The 14,812-nt window shown below is 39.2% G+C and overlaps 1 long non-coding RNA gene across 1 annotated transcript in view; it reads left to right on the top strand.

Moving 5' to 3' along the window:
- LOC121813496 overlaps nt 1–8,075 on the top strand; it is an 11,125-nt gene extending 3,050 nt beyond the window's left edge. The window contains exons 2-3 of the long non-coding RNA XR_006053733.1: nt 7,521–7,859; nt 7,966–8,075. This is a non-coding gene — a long non-coding RNA (uncharacterized LOC121813496). The remainder of the gene's footprint in view (nt 1–7,520; nt 7,860–7,965) is intronic.
- Nucleotides 8,076–14,812: the final 6,737 nt, after the last annotated feature.

Raw genomic sequence — 14,812 nt, 5'->3', positions numbered from 1 at the left:
GGAAAAAAGGACGGCAAGGAAAACTCCATGCTGCCGCAGAGCACGGTTTTTTTCAGTTGAAAGAGAGAAAAGAGGTTCAATTAACATTTGTGAGAGAGCTGTCGTTAGCGGTGAACCACAGACGGGTACCTACCTGAAAGGAGTCGGAGTATTTCTCTCCTCCACCTGCTGGCTTCCACCACTTGCTAATTTTACTGAATCTATGGAAGCTCCGCGATAGCCACCACACGAAGTAACGAGTAACGACCCTATCTAAATCCCAGTAACGAGTAACGCGTTCCTGATTTTGGCATAATAACTAGTTACCGTGCTCGTTACCACAATAATAACGTAGTTACTGTAAAGCGTTACTTAATAACGTGTTAGTCCCAACACTGATTTTAGGTCACTTAATCATTTACTTTTCATCATGTAAAGCAAAAGATCACTATAGGAGTCTATAGGAGAGATGGTAGCTGATTAAACAAGTATTATGAGACAATAACAAATACAAAGATTGGTGACAGCGCTTGGAACCATAAGGCAACAAAACTGAGAAAAATAAATAAATGAATCCCTCAACAGTTTTTTATTCCAGCTGGAGAGAGATCCACTGACTCACATAGCTCCTTTTGTCACTGTTTCCTCCTCATGTCCTTACAGGGCATGTCTAGATAATATTATCTAAATACATAAAATAACCAATCACACACACACACACAGTGACATTTTATACCTTATTCAGAAACTGTACATATTCTATGGCCACAAGTTTGCATGGTGCTGATCCAGAATCCTTCCCTTATTGTTTATTCCTATTGCTATAATAATAAAGTAATTACGATTTAAAAAAAAAGTAATAAATAAAAATATAGTATTTATGATGATTCAATTTGTTTGACTATCCATCCTGGAAGAAAGTTTATTAAACGTTTGTAAACTGTAGAGATACAATAATGCTGCTGTAAAATCAGCATTTTGTCCTTTTTGAAATAAAAATCTAATATAATCTGTTTCTTAATGTATTTCCTTTAAAACACAGCGTGTTTTCATAATATTGTAATTATAATAATCCACAATTATGTGAATATGTATATTAGATATAGATAAATATAAACCCTCCAGAAAGGCAGGAAAAGCCCAGAAACTTACTTTAAAACTAAATATGTTCCCTAAAACGGTGACAGAGCTATAGACCCATGACAGCCTTACACAGGTAGCCAGCAGCTATGACCAGCACTAATGTGCAGTTAATAAAAGGACAGGTAATGTTTGTCGCGCTGTTGTTTCAGTTCATCATTTGTCACAAGACAGCTTACCAACGTGTACATAATAAGTACTCCTGTGTGCTATACACTACAGTGTACGCTGTACACCTACAGTGGGGCAAAAAAGTATTTAGTCAGCCACCGATTGTGCAAGTTCCCCCACCTAAAATGATGACAGAGGTCAGTAATTTGCACCAGAGGTACACTTCAACTGTGAGAGACAGAATGAATAAAAATTCTTTACAAATCCTACCATGTGAATTCATGGAATTTTTTTTCACATTCTGTCTCTCACAGTTGAAGTGTACCTCTGGTGCAAATTACTGACCTCTGTCATCATTTTAAGTGGGGGAACTTGCACAATCGGTGGCTGACTAAATACTTTTTTGCCCCACTGTACTTAATTGTTTTTTGTCGAGTCATTCCCAATTAACTTGTGTTTATCCTACAGAAACAGCTCTGCACCGCTCAGACGGCAAAAAAATGCGCGTGCTCTTTGTGAGCTCGTACCCGGCTCGTAACCAGCGTGCTCTGCCATCAAGGGCAATCATTGGTTAATGGTAGTCATGTGACTGATGCAAGCCAGATCCTTTTATTTAGCAAAACTGTGATTAATAGTTAAATATTATTGTTGAGGGGCACAGACAGGACTCCGCACGCACACATTAAAAAAAATATGGCAAAAATGGTTAACCTTGTATGGTGAATTTTGCTTAGGTGTGTCTGTGAAGGTTCTCAGTCATCCAGGTCATCGTAGTCAAAAGACTGAATTTTGCTTACATAATAATAATGCATATACCATGGTTAGGACCAAATGACTGAATAATAGTTTAAAATAAGATGTTTCAGACTGACAACTGTTAATAAGAAGCTTTGAAATGAAGTCACTTCACAGTGAGACATTTCATGAACACAAAACAACAAGGAGAGAAAAGTTTGTTTTTACAGGTAATAAATGTACTTTACTGTACGAACTACAGGTCATGTTGTTGATTCATAGGATCAGTCTGTAAAAAAACAAACACACACTGAACTAGTTTGACCAGGATATTGACAAACACGCACATACACAGTGTTCGGTCCGCGTGGCAGACCGTGGGGATGTGGGGGAAAGGAGGACCCAAAACGCAGGACTCTTCACCGCAACCGGTGCGTTTATTTACAGTGCGATAAACGACAATAAATTCCCGTGCTCTCCCTTTACTCCCGTGTCGTGTCTTCTTCCCAAAAAGTCTCTGTTTAGTGCTCGCTGCACTCCCTGTGCTCACTGCTCTCTCTCGTCTCACTCTCCTCCTGAGGGAAACAATAGAGGCAGCCATCAAAACACTTAATTCCTCTACTTACTGAACTTTAACCTAAGCTAGAAGAGTGACGTAAAGTCTCACGCAATAATCCCACATCGGTGGAAGCTCCATCACCCTCCTAAATAGCTCCCCCGACAAGCCCTGATCAGCATCACGTGTGTGGCAAGGACTTGGATAGGACAGGACAGGTTTTGTCCAGTCCTCTGGCGGGGCCACACCCACCAGGCCTGAAGGTGCAACACGTGCCATTTTGGGGTCCTTATACACACACAATATGGTAAGATTATGTTGAAGCACAGTACATATTACTCTGCAAGGCTCCTGACTGCAGTAGCCATAATGCTCGGACAATCCATTAAGCAGTGCTGTTTCGTAGCTTACCAAAGTCGTACTAAAACATTTTCACAGATTTTTGTGTGCCGTGTACCACATAAAATTGGTTCGTGCTCAGTAAGCACAAAAAGAATTCATACATAAGGCGCACTTTTGAGAAAATTAACCTGTTAGCAGTCGGACGTACCGCCCACGGTACATTGGATGGTTTAGGGGACTAATTGGACTGCTAAGGGGTTAAAGGATTTTAAGTGTGCCTTATAGTCTGAAAAATATGGTACTGAAAAAGTTATTGTGCTTAAAGTGCTTCACTGAGCTGAAATTTAAACTTAAAATATATCAAAATATATAAAATTAAAAGAAGGTCTAAATTAATCGATTAGGACAGATTCTTTTTCTCCTGTGTTTGTCTCCTAGAACAGGGGTCTGCAACCTTTAAGACCCAAAGAGCCATTTGGACCCGGTTTCCACGCAAAAGAAAACACTGGGAGCCACAAATATTTGTGACATCTAAAATGAAGATAACACTGAATATATTGTTTTTTACTTTTATGCTTTGTGTGAACAACTAAGGTGTGTTGCTTATGAAATCCATGAAGTGCTACAGAGAAAATTACATTTTATTTATGTAATTAACACATTTTGAACTCTTAAAGGAACTAAAATGATCCATGTAGCAAACAAAAACTGTTGTGAGCTGCCACCCTCATATCGCCTTTGGGCTTTTGGAGCCTTGACCTGACTTTTAAAAATAACTGGGAAAAAAAGCACTATGCTGCTGAAACAAAAGAAGAAAAAAAAATGCAGACCACGCTCCGCAGCGCCAGCTGTATGCGTACAGCAACCGTGTGTGAAAAGTGGTCAATAAAGAGATGCTGAAAAGCGTGTTCATGCAAACATCGTCGGGTCTGCCGTGATATGTTTATAATGGGACTTCTGCTCCTGAACCTCTGCGCACAGCGTCTGCAAATCGGGGCTCTATGAAGTCACTTTCATCTTTATGCAGGACTGTAAGCTGCCATCTGTGAGGCGTGAGCGGTGTTTGTTTTTAACATAGTTCACAGTGGAGAATAGCTGCTGACATAATGTGGATCCGAAGATCCATAATTGGCCTACCTGGGGTGGAAAGTCTCGATAAATGCACAGCGTTTCGGCGGGTATACCGGCTTCCGCGAATGTGGCGCTTATTTTGAGCGATGAAAAAAATAATAGAATATAATTTTATTTTTTTAATTTCAATATCACAGTAATCTTCCAATTTAGAACTACAAGTTAAAAAGAACTAACATAAATAAAATACACTTCAGCTAAATACTTATAATTCATTTTCCCAAACCACGCGGAGCTGCACTATAAGGACTAAAGAGCCGCATGATTCATTTCAATTCAATTTTATTTATATAGCGCCAAATCACAACATAAGTCGCCTCAAGGCGCTTCATAGATGCAGAGATAAAAAACCCAACAATCATATGACCCCCTATGAGCAAGCACTTTGGCAACAGTGGGAAGGAAAAACTCCCTTTTAACAGGAAGAAACCTCCGGCAGAACCAGGCTCAGGGGGGGGCGGCCATCTGCTGCGACCGGTTGGGGTGAGAGAAGGAAGAGGCTTCGGAGCCGCAGGTTGCCGACCCCTGATATAGCCTGACTATAAACAGGGTTATTTTTTAACTTTTTTTGCTGCATGAGTATGACTCAACCTTGGATGTCAGTCCTTCTTATGAGTTAACAAAAGTGCAGCACATGTTGTCAGATAGATAGACAAAAGCCCAAAGTACTATTTGTTTAACTAGCTTGCTATGAGGTAAAAGGCAAATACTGCCCTCATGTCTGTCTATTAGATGTGAGGTTTACTTTGTCCTAGAACAACACTTTGGCCAGTTAATTAGGAACTGCCTTTTTCAGCTAAGAAATATCTCCAAACTTTGAACTTTGTTGTCTAAATCTAAGTTAGAAATGGTTATTCATCCTTTTATTTCATCTCGCTTAGATTTTTGCAACTGTCTTTTTCTTTGTTTGAGCTCCAGTTAGTCGTGAATGCTGCGGCAAGGCTTTTAACACAGACATGAAAAAGAGAGCACATTACACCAGTGTTACATTCATTACACTGACTTCCAGTACATTTTAGAATTCATTTTAAAATCTTAGTACTGACTTTTAAAGCTTTGAATCATGAGGCTCCTGTCTATATTTCTGATCTTTTAGAACCCCACGCTCCCTCTCGCAGCCTGAGATCATCTAGCTGAGAGGTGATAGATCTTTTAGAGCAGTCGCCCCCAGGTTATGGAATGCTCACTCCATCTCTATGTTGCCTGGATTGTATTTATTGTTGTATTTATTCTTTTAAACATCATCTTAAGACTCATTTATTTGGACTAGCTTTTAATTAGATTTGTGCTGTATGTTTGACTATGCTGTTTTATGTTTATCTGTTTTATATTATTGTGAAGCACTTTGTGGTTTTTATCCTGTGCTATATAAATCAATAAAGAAAGTAAGTAAAGTAATGTCCTTTCCCTCTTTTAATTTAAGGTATTGCTTGAAATAATAATTTGCAGCTGCACGCGGTGGACAAAGTTCTCCAGATCAGCTGTGGTTTTATGGAGGCTAAATGCTGCCTCCTCCATAGTACAATATAGATTTTTATACAGTGACGTCATCTTGAAGTCCTTTGGCTGATTATGGTCTTTAGTATGTAGCTGATGATTGATGCTGAGAGAGGTTATGATTGTGTTGTTCTGCGGAGATCATTCAAGAACTGAACCTGAACCCACGCACTTATTTAGGACTGTCATACAGCGTAGCGTGACACACGTAACTCTAATGCGACTTCCTTAAGAGACAACGGAAGTGTGGAATCAAAAGGAGTTGCTGAAAAACCAAAACTTTATTTAAACTGCAAATTTAATCTCATGTAGTCAGTTTTAAAACTCTGGTCGTGTTATTAACTGAAAATACCAACAGACTCAGACATTTAGAACAATCTAACAGTCAGATCAGCAGAAACAGAGAACACGGACATGTCTGCTGTAACTGCGTCGCTCTGCTTGACTTTGCTGTTTGTCTGCTTCGTCGTGTTCGTCTATGCAGGTGAGATTTATAAACCAAAAGGTGTTTTCCCTCTGAGATAAAGAGGAATAAACATGAGGTTTACATGGTACTTCCCGAACACTTAGATTTATATTAATTCAGATTGTCATCACGCATGACAAGATAATGAGGTTTTGTGGTGTCTGTGAGGACTTGGTCAGCAGTGTAGTTTCCAGCACAGAGAAAAAAAAGTGTAATGTGTGTGTCAGTGTTATGTGTTGTAGTGTCAGGAGTCAGTATACAGCTACAAAGCTTTTTGCTCAGTGTACACAAACAGCTGTAGCTACATAAAGGCAGCATGCAGAGACTCACAGTGTCTTATAATTAGAGGCTGCTTTCTCTCACACATTATGTTCATTTATCAGCACATGTTTTTGTTTTGCGAAGCTGCAGGAGTGTTAATTAGTTTTAATGTCATTGTTGTTTTGTGATAAAGACCTCATAAGTTTTCAGTGAACCCACTACATCACCTGTTTGGTATTGTCAGACTATTATTGTTTGTTACACAATAGATTCAAGACTCAAGAAGTTTATGGTCATTTTGTATGGTGTTACCCAGGCTGAAACGAAATACTGTTTCTCACCAACCTCTGCAGTGTGATAAGCAATACAGTTTAAAAATGATACGTTTAAAAAAGAGCAGCAAAAAAGGCATGTGAGAGGTGGTGGGGGTCTCTGATGATGGAGACAGCTCTCCGTCTGCAGCGCTGTTTGTAGATCTCCTCCAGTGATGAGAGAGGGGCACCAACGATCCTCCTGGCAGTCTTAACAATCCTATTAAGTTGACGCTTCTTGTAGGACTTGCAGCTGCCAAACCAAGCTGTAAAACTTTGTGTCAGGATGTTTTCAATGGTGCCTCTGTAGAAAGTTGTGAGCTGAAGTGTGGAGAGTCCTGCTTTATCTGAGTCTCCTGAGGGAGTGGAGATGCTTTTGTGCTTTTTTGATAACTGCTGTGGTGTTAATGGAGAAGGACGGGTCATCAGCAAGGTACACACCCAGGAGCTTAACACTGCTGACCCTCTCCACAGCAGCACCATCTATGGTGAGGTCAGTGTGGTGATCTCCTTCCTTAGCCTTCAGCCATCAGCCTTCCTGAAATCGATCACCATCTCTTTTGTTTTGTCCACATTGATGGTGAGATTGTGGGATCTGCACCACTGCAATCTGCTCCACGAACATTCTATAGGCAGACTCACCGTTTCCAGTGATGAGACCAACCACAGTTGTGTCGTCTGCAAACTTCACAATGTGGTTAGTGCTGAATTTGGCCGTACAGTCATATGTGAGCAGACTAAACAGCAGCGGGCTCAGGACACCCTGAGGAGAGCCTGTGCTCACTAAGATGGTCTTTGATGTTTGGCTGCCCACCTTGACTGTCTGGTGATATTATGCCAGAAAGATATGATTGACTATGTACTGAAAATCATACATGTGGGAAGAAGTCAGTGTTCCCCTTGTACATCCTCACTCTGATTGGCTGCTGTAGAAGTGAACAGTTGTAATTTGACCTTTAACCTCTCTGCCCTGTGTTGTTTCCTCTTTCAGGCCAGAAAACTATCACACAGGAGTCCGGACAGAACGTCACTCTGATATGTCGAGTTACAACCAACAACATCATAGTTGTCAAATGGAGCAGAGCTGACCTGGGAGATGAATATGTTGTTTTGTACCGGGATGGTCAGTTTGTTCCAGATCACCAGCATCCATCTTTTAAGAACCGGCTGGACCTGCAGGACAGACAGATGAAGGATGGAGACGTGTCTTTGATTCTAAACAATGTGACCATTAATGACACTGGAACTTACGAGTGTCGTGTTGTCCAGCGAGTGAGAGGACCTATGACTCTAATCAACAGCACCAACCTGAGTGTTGTTGATCCTCCAGGTGAGTGAGTAGAGTTTAGTGTGCGTGTGATCAGAAGTGAAGCTGCATCCTTGTTGTTGATGTTTGTTTCTAAAGAAGACACCTCACAAATGTTTCTCACCTGCAGGTCTGACAGGAGGCGTCTGTAGAGGTTGTCATGGACTGTTCACGAGTTTCTCCGTTTTTGATGTTTTTATTGCTGTTGTTGGTGTCTTGGTGGTGTTGTGATCTAGAAAAAAAACACAATTAAAATTCATGCCAGAATTCAAACCAGCCTCATGTTGACTTGTAGCAGACCAAAATCTCTCAGACCTCTTAATAAATGAACAGGGAGTCTCCTAGATCTCCTACAGATCAATTTAACATGCATAATGACATACAGTAGCTGAAACTAATGATCATCCAGTGGGAAAAGGTCATCAAACACCTCCTGCTTTCGTCAGGGTTTTATTGAAAAGCAAACGTCAAATTAAAGATCACCCTATGGGCAAACACAGTTATCAAACTTGAACAGCAGGGGATCCACAGAAGAAAGAAAATTCCTAATTCAACTCATTAGGGATTCTTAAAAGTACTATTTTTGCTAACATGGTCCTTTTCTTAATTTTAAATCTAACAGGAGGAAAGTATTCTAAATAATCAGTTTAACAGTGACCTAGTCTAGTTCACGTCAGGCGAAAGTGTCACGATCCTGGGTCTTATGACCCAGTGTTTTGAGTTTTAGTTCTTTTGATGTTTATAGCAGAGATGGACCGATCCGATATTACTTGTGTGACACAATGACACAGAATAGGGAGGAAGGTGTAGGTTTAAGTTTATTAGATTGATCAGTATTGCTGAACTATGAAACATTTTTTTTGCATACAGGTATAACAGAATAGCTTTAGTGTAGTTGTTGTTTTAAACTTGAGTATGAACTTATACAAAATGCAGCAAGATATTTAAAAAACAGTTTTGTTGATTAAAAAACACTATATCGGATTCATATCGGTATCGGCAGATATCCAAATTTATGATATCGGTATCGGACATGAAAAAGTGGTATCGTGCCATCTCTAGTTTATAGTGTATGTTTAAGCTTATTAGGTTTCCTATGTTCATTTGCTTATTAGCTCTCCCTTGTGTTTTCAACCCCTGTGAAGTCTCCCTTGCCCTTCGTGTGTTTCATGTCTGTTGTCTTATGTTGTCATGTCTGCCTCTCATGTTTCCTGTTTTATTTTGAAGAGATCTCGTGTTTTTATATTATGGATTATGTTTTGAGTCCTTTGTTGTACTGTTTCTTGTTTCCCTAGGTCTCAGTTATGGTTATCTTAGGTTTTGTTCTTTGGCTTTGTAATATGGCTTCCCTGTGTTCAATGTTGTGTCTACTGTGACCTCTTTATACCATGTTTCTGGTCTTCTCAGTTGCTGTTAAGTTTACACGTCTAGAGTTCAGTCATTGTGTTTCCTGTTTTACTTTGAAGGTCCATGTCTCATGGCTGTGTTTCTAGTTTTGCGTCTCTGTCTCGTCCAGCCTGATTACTCCCAGCTGTGCTCTCCTTCTGTGTCTCATTCCCTCGTTATCCCTCTGTGTATTTAAGCCCTGTGTTTCTTTTTGTCAGTGTTGTAGTCTCCCTCATGCTGTGTGTGACTCTCCCTGTGTCTTCTGGTATGCATTTTAATTAGCTTTTCCCAGTCTAGTTTTGTATTGCTTGTGTTTTATTTTCCAGCAATAAAGCTGTGCTTTTGAGTTCAAGTTCTGTCCCCGTGAGTTTGCGTTTGGGTCCAATCCCTGCCTGCCACACAGCCAAAACATGACAGAAAGTATCTGCCACAGAAAATGACTACATATATTAGTCACAAAAAATAGTTAATTATAATCCAGCCTTAAGTCAGTAAAGAACAAATCAGACAGAGATCTAGTGGGGCGTGATTCAATAATGAGAAAAATAAAAATGACTAACAGTCCATTATTAACACTTTTAACAGTAAATATCAATTAATATCAACAGACCAGTCTAGAAGCAGCTACTTTTCTACCTGCTGTGTTTCTTTTTTATTATTAGCTTCAAATTCATGCTCATGAGCCATCTATGAAACAACACAAGGTCAATATTTCAATATACATTTAAGCTGAAGGAGTAAAATTTAAAGTAAACAAGACTAATATTAATCTGATTACATTTATGGCTTCTTTCTCTGGTTTTATTTTCAGTGTTTTTCTGGAATTTATGTCAGGAACAAAACCTGTGTTGCATAAACAAATTATTTTGCTTCCTGTTTGCTGCAGTATGAGAGCCAGGCACTGAAAAATGGGCAATTATTAGAATAATATTATTTTTAAACTAAACAGAAACTATTCATATTACTTACAGGAAAAATAAATAAATAACCCACCACTGATCTTGTAAAAGGATTTACACTTGTTTACACTTCATGATTTCAGTGTGTAACCCACATAAAATGAGGGTACCACTTTAAGAAATTATAGATATGAGGAAAGATGGACAGTCTGCCCAACCAATCAAAATGCGCAGGTCCCAGTATGCTTTGACCAATGGGAAAGCAGTCTGCCGCTTACTGAATCGAGTTTTAATGAGTCACTCACCAAAGTGAATCGGGTTTCTTGAGTCACTGAGTCAGTTGACCAGAGAGTGCAAAAATGTATATTTTCACTCAAACTTAATTTGTTTCTCTTTTAATGTAAATCCTACTGCTTAGATGGATGATTGTAAAAGAAAACAACTATTTTCTTTAGAGGAACAAAGAGCAAAAAAAAATTCTAAAGGGGACATTTATTCATTTTTATTTTATTTTATTGGTATTTTCCTTAAATGTGTCAAATATATATTTTTTCATCTAAATGTCCACTGAGCTGTGAGCCAGGGGGAGGTAAAGTGCCTTAAGATTGGTTGCCAATCAAGAAGAAGAAGAAGAAGCTGTGAGCCAGGAGGGAGGGGGTGAGTGAGTCAGTGCTATGAGTTACACTATGATTCAGCACAACAAGGGAGGTATGGCGTTATTTTTGTGCCACTATTCTGAGCGCACGTAAAAAAAAATGCAGGTGCAAGTGTTGCATTTTGAGGAGAAATTTATTTTGAGCGTACAAAAGCTGAATTTGAGTGAACAAAATTCATTGCTGCGTGCAAGAAACGTATTTTAGTGTTTGCGCTTATCCATATACACACACAATAGCACCCCCTCGCTCAGTTTTTTCATTTGCGCTCACAACATTCTCTGCTTCGTACGCTCAACTCTCTGTACACCGTTATAAGTGCAACTTATAACTAACCCAAATAACAGCAACACAGTGAAATAGATGGCGAGCCTTCCCACCTGGACTTAAAGAGACTGAGATTAGTTTCTTTTCCACTTGATGATCTGCTGCACCTTGTGGTGTGGTAGGACTGTATCACTCACACTTTAACACACAGCTGGTTATACATGAGACTTTCACATCCTGGGATTTTTTTGGACTATACCCATTTTTTAATTTGGGACTTTGAATAATAAGCTGTTGTGTAGAACATTCTCCACATCTGAAAAGATTGTGAGATTTTCATTTGAATGTACATTGGAGTAATCTGTTTCTATAAAAGTTAAGGAGTCAGGTTACTAGGGTGCACCCGAGCATTGAAACCCAAAGTTGAAACCCAACATTGAAAACCAAAAGTAACACTTGGCCAAGTTATTGTTTTAGTAGTTTATGTGTTTAACTTTTCTTTCATTTTTTGTAAGTTTCCTTTCTACAATTGTAAAGTGTCTTTAACCTGTGCTTGTCAACCTTATGGTTTATTTCAGTTATATTCTTTTCTCTGTGTCTCATATAAATACACCCCTGTGCTCCTATAGTCGAACCTATTGGCCCATTGATATATTCTTTTCAACAATTCCCCTTACTGTGTTACAAGTGTCCTGTATGTGACAATATCAGTGTTAGGTTTGTCTAAGTACAACCCTTGCTGGAACAATTGAGAGAACACTGCAGCAGCAAAACAACACACCAGAGCTTTTTGTGTGATCTTGTGCATGAGGGAGACGACCGAGACCAAGCGCTGTTCCTACCGCTTGAACCCCGTCACTGTCTGTCAGCTCCCCTGCTTTTTATTGTGGTTACATGAATATTGTTAAATTCTCCCAATTCTTTCATCTTTGGGCTGAAGGAAGGACAACACTCGGTGTATAAATGCTCAATCAACAATCATTTTATTCCATACGATTCTTATTATTCCATAGTTTCATTAACATGTGACATCTTAAACAGGCATAATATATGTGAACAAAGAGTACCTGTCTGTGTGTGCTGATGTGTGTATGTGTGTGGAAATGTGGGTGTGTGTATGTGTGTGGGTCAAAATATGACCCTGTGAACGCCTCCTGCAGAAAGCTGGTGCCAGGAGTCCAGCGGTCCACCTAAACAAAGGGCTCTTGTAACTGAACAGATACAGAGCATGTGTACTCCCACTATATATTACAAGACAAGGTGTGACCTGTCCATGACCTCCCAGCACACCTGCCATCTCATGGTACTCAGAGTCTTAAAGACCTACTAAGGATGAGACATTCTATCAATATGGAAACAATTATATATCTCTAAGCATAAATGATTATATGTTTCTAAGTACAAATGACAATCCTAAAATATTACCCTGAAATCAGCATCAGTGTTTTATCAGTAGGCATCTGATTTTATTTATTTAGGCATTTATCTTCTTGTTTGCAAGATCAAAATTGTTCTGTGGGGTTTTAATGAAACAGACTAGAGATCAGCAGTATTACAGTATCATGTCTGTCTGAACCACCTGACCTGGTGCACCAGTGTAAACTCGTGTAAACTGCTGCATTATGAGTCAAATGTTAGACTGACTTTATGAACTGATCAATAAATTATTTGCATCTTTCAGCCTCGTCTTTTTCTCAGCTGTCTCATCATCTTCATCAGACTCTACAAATCATTTGAAAATATTACTCACATCATCAGTCCTCTCTGCCTCTGCTGCAGTGAAATAACACTGGACTTAGTAACAAACTGTTAAAGCTATCAAAGGATTGAGGTCATAAAATTTTAATAAATAGTTTAATTTTCCCCCAACATGTTCCTGAAAATGCTTCACAATAAAAGCCTGGTTAATAAATCAAGGATTTCTGAGAACAGAAAAACTTGAGGGCTTTTAATTAGAAATCAACACAGGAAGTGTTGTGTTTCACATACATGTATCATTAACACAACTATCACTATTATGATGAACATGTGGGTGGGTGTTGGTGGTTACTTTGTAGTTGGATGAGGTCATCACAAGGTTGTTCGTTTGATCCCCACCTGCTCCAGTGTGTGTGTCTGTATCCTTGGGCAAGATACTAACCCCAAGTTCAGTTCCCCCCAAGTTCTCTAGTGTGTCCATCAGACTTAAATAGAAAGCACTGCAGAAAAAAAGTGCCTAAATGTATGTTGATGACACAAGTTGTATAAAGCAGTCTGAATGCTCAAGTAGAAAACACTATATAAGAACCATTTACTAGAGTTGGTCATTACTCAGAAGTGCAACATTAATGCAGAACTTGAAGCAGAAACATATAAACAGGTAGAAGTCAGTTCACAGCCTGACTGCTCATCACTGCTTCTGTTACCTGTTGAAGTTCAGGGTCTGGCTGCTGGGTTGGGGTCATCATTCACTCAGCTTTAATGTCACTCTGGGTTATTGGCTAGCTTAGCGCTAGCATGTTGTCTGTGCAGGTGCTTGCAAAGAGCTGAAGTTGTGTTTGCAGCATAATGCAGTTGTTTCTGTCCTGGAAGCATTTTTTACCTCACCATCGGATACTTTTATGGAACAAAAATAAAAGTGACGTCCAGACTGCTGCACTATGTTGCTTATTCAGCACAGTAACTGAAATCAGCTGATTGCAACCGAAGCACATAAAGCGTGTTTGTTTGTTTGATGTTTCTGACTTGCGTAGAGAAACCTAAGGATCCTTTGTAACACAAATTATGACAGAATTGTAAATTTAATGTGATTATTAAATTTAAAGTATTGAGTTACTGACAAATATATTGTGATCACAGGATACTTTGCAGGTGTTGTGTTGATCAGCGGAGTACAGACTGTAAGCTGAAAGAACATTTTCTGTTGAATGTGATTATTAAATATATTCACAGTACTTTGTCGACACACTGTTTATCACTCTACACAGTTTCATCATCATCTTAAGAACATATGTAAGTGAAGAGAATTTTTATCCACAGTTAAATTAAATGCAAAAGCTCAACATGTTAATTCTCTAAAAAGCTGTGGAAGCATCACTGATGATCTCCTTGTATCCATGTTAGTATTTAAAGTCCAACATCTCCCTCTAGTGGCCAAATATAAACCATGTGTGAGGATGGTGTTAATGTAAAATGTGAATCATAGTGTTCCAGTCAGTCATCAGTGTGTCTCTGCACAGCTGTAATCAAAGTGTGTTCAGAGGGCCTCAGTGTCTGAATGGTTCCAGTTCAGCTCCATAACAGCAGCGTCCCTGGTTTGATTCCTGTGTTTCAGCTCATATCTGCCTCTCTCACTGAGGGGGACGTCCACACACACACTGACCTCACTGTGTTTGAACCAATAGAAAGCTGGTGCTCAGAGGAAGAGGGCGGGCTTTACTTGGTGTCAGTGACAGAAATGAAAAAAAGCTCAAATGAGTGAGAAGGACGATGAAGGAAACATCTGTGCTGTGTCTGCTCTGTAAGTAGAATCTCTGTGTTTGTTTGAATTCTTGTACTTCATTTAACTTTCACTTGTAATTCACTCCTTATATGAACACAGCTGGACAGCAGGCACATGACTTTACTTGGTTATTAAATGTAAAAGAGTGTTTACACATAGTCAAAGTATAAACACCCTGCACATACATATAATAAACCACCCATTATGTTCATATCTCAGGTACAACGATGATGTTCATTGGTCTGTTTGAAACGAGACCAAACGATTTCAATAAACACTATTTTTTTAATC

Source organism: Haplochromis burtoni, unplaced genomic scaffold (genome assembly GCF_018398535.1).
Source record: "Haplochromis burtoni strain Fernald_Lab_line unplaced genomic scaffold, NCSU_Asbu1 Contig_1790, whole genome shotgun sequence".
NCBI lineage: Eukaryota > Metazoa > Chordata > Actinopteri > Cichliformes > Cichlidae > Haplochromis > Haplochromis burtoni.
Note: the sequence above shows the minus strand (reverse complement) of the source record. Positions and strands in the feature narration are given on the sequence as shown.